Source organism: Populus euphratica, unplaced genomic scaffold (assembly GCF_000495115.2).
Source record: "Populus euphratica unplaced genomic scaffold, PopEup_1.0 scaffold86.1, whole genome shotgun sequence".
NCBI lineage: Eukaryota > Viridiplantae > Streptophyta > Magnoliopsida > Malpighiales > Salicaceae > Populus > Populus euphratica.
The window spans coordinates 1,421,058-1,423,542 of NW_011499880.1; the positions used below are offsets into that span (position 1 = coordinate 1,421,058).

The window sequence follows — 2,485 nt, forward strand, 5'->3', positions numbered from 1 at the left end:
TTTACCAAGCCATTGAAAAGAGAAGTATTTATCAGATTGAAATTCATGCTTGGAATGACATCCCTCGATTGAGTTTAAGGGGGAGATTTGTTGAAGTAAACTCAATCCAGAAGGTCAAGGAAGGCAGCCACCAGTTGTCACCGCCCAGCCACCAACCCCCCAGCCGCCAGCCACCGGCCGCCAGCCGCTTTCACACCGTCGGCCAAAAACCGCCTTCACACTTGAAGGTTGAATTTTCTTGTTTTGATTTCGTGTATAAATAGATAGCTAAGCTTATGCAATTATGTGTGGAGAGATTGAGAGAAACACTAGAGAGAAAGAGATAAAGAAAGAGGGGTTGTTGTAAGTTTTTGATTATGTTATTGTAAGATTTGTTCTTGAAATAAAAGAGTGTGTTTTATCCCCTCCGAGTGTTTCAAAGCCACCACAAGTGGTTTCTCCTACCAACAAATACATGCTGCCTAATGTTTCGGAAGGTAATGGCTATACTTATGCAAACTTTCACATCATAACATGTTCATTGTTTAAAACTGTTTTCTGATGATATCCTGCAGTGAAAATGTCATATGGAAATCATTTAGTCCCACCACTATAAACGCTGTTTATGGACCTGAATTTGAAGGTGTTATCCCTGCCTTGTTCCATGGACTGCTAAAACAGAGAAACAAGACGCTAGCTCTCTGAAAAGCCCTTTTCCGAACAAATCTTCCTAATGTTACAAATCTGCTCTCCTCAGCCTTTATTTCTCTACTTGCCATCTACAAGGATTCAGTGTTCCTTTGACTGTGACGAGTAATAACCCTAACAGCCGCTTTAGGCAGCGAGGCACATATCCGATCAAGCTGTTCTATACCTCCAATATGCCCATCATTCTACTCTCGGCATTCATATCAAACATCTATTTTCTTTCTCAGGTACAGATGTGGTTGAGTTTCCTGGTTTGATCTCAAGAGTATACTTTGTTTATTTTTATTCTTATTTTGAAGGAATCTAATTTTATTTTATTCGATTTTACAGTTACTGCACACAAGATTTGGTGGGAATGTTTTGGTGAATCTTCTCGGTAGCTGGAGTGAATCCCAGTATCCGACCAGCCATTCTATTCCTGTTGGTGGTCTTGCATATTATATCACTGCACCATCAAGGTAACTAGGACCTTTTTATAAATCTACTTTTGCATTTAAAATGTATTTATGCTAATGACTTTCTTATGAACATTTTCCTGTGATATTGTTTTGCAGCTTAGCTGATATGGCAGCCAGTCCCACGCGGGCACTTTTTTATCTAGTGTTCATGTTATTTGCATTTGCATGGTTCTCAAGAAAATGGACTGAAGTTTCTGGATCCTCTGCTAAAGATGTTGCTAAACAGCTCAAGGCAAGTTTCTTTGTTACCTTGAAATTCTCACCATTTCCTTAATTAAACCTTGTATCATTCAGATTCTGAAACGGTGAGATTATTTGGAGCTGAAAAATAATGTCAATTGCGATTTTTGCATGCAGGATCGAAAAATGGTAATGCCGGGTTATCGCGAAGGGCAGTTAGAAGCCGTGCTTAAACGCCACATACCCGTAGCTGCAGCATTTGAAGGAATGTGCCTAGGTGCCTTGACAGTGTGCGCAGACATGATGGGTGCAGTTGGTTCGGGGACTGGAGTTCTTCTTGCTGTCAGCGTCATATATCAGTATTTTGAGATGTTCGATAGAGAGAGAGTCAGTGTGTTCGGTGTTAGGTTGGTTGCCATTAATGTGCAACAATCATTTGCTATTGCACCAACCATGTGCACTCATCCAAGATGTCAAAGGTTGGCAGCCACCATTGTTGAAGAAGAGTTGGAGTTGGCAGCCACCTTTGTTGAAGAAAAGCCTCCATGAATGCCTATAAATAGAGGCATATGCAAGAGAGCAAAATGAATGAAGAGAAATATGAAAATGTGAAGAGAGTAGAGAGGAAGAGAGAGCTGCAATGGCAGCAGCCTTGCTGCCATTGCAGCAGCTGCAAGTGCAGCAAAGAGAGTTGAGAGTTGAGTATGAGAGGGTGTAATCCTCCTCCTCCATGTATTTGTTTTGTATTCTTTCTCTATCTCTAAATATATTGACTTCTCCCGTGGATGTAGGCGGTTTTGCCGAACCACGTTAAATATTGTGTCAGTGTGCTTGGCTCTCCTATGAGCAAATATCAGTACATCACCGGACGGAATTCCCAACACGACCAAGCCAGAGTTCAAGCTTTTATGTGGTTTTCCTATTGCATGGGAAATGGAGGAGTTTGGAAATTGAGTGAAAGAACTTGAAGGCAAAAGCAATTAATCCATCAGCAAAAGAAAAAAGAAAAACAAGATGCTCCTTTTCTTGAACATCGTAACAGAGATTTGTACCTTGAAGTTTTCCCTTTTTTACAAAGTTTTTATTGCAGCATTTTAATTCCCATCCATGAAGTGCTTGCTTGGATAATTTATACTTCACATTCCCTAAAGCTATGTCAA

The 2,485-nt window shown here is 40.5% G+C and overlaps 1 pseudogene; it reads left to right on the top strand.

Annotated features, from left to right (window-relative positions):
* The window catches only part of LOC105129293 (protein transport protein Sec61 subunit alpha-like), a 10,745-nt pseudogene extending 8,466 nt beyond the window's left edge, over positions 1 to 2,279 (top strand).
* Positions 2,280 to 2,485: the final 206 nt, after the last annotated feature.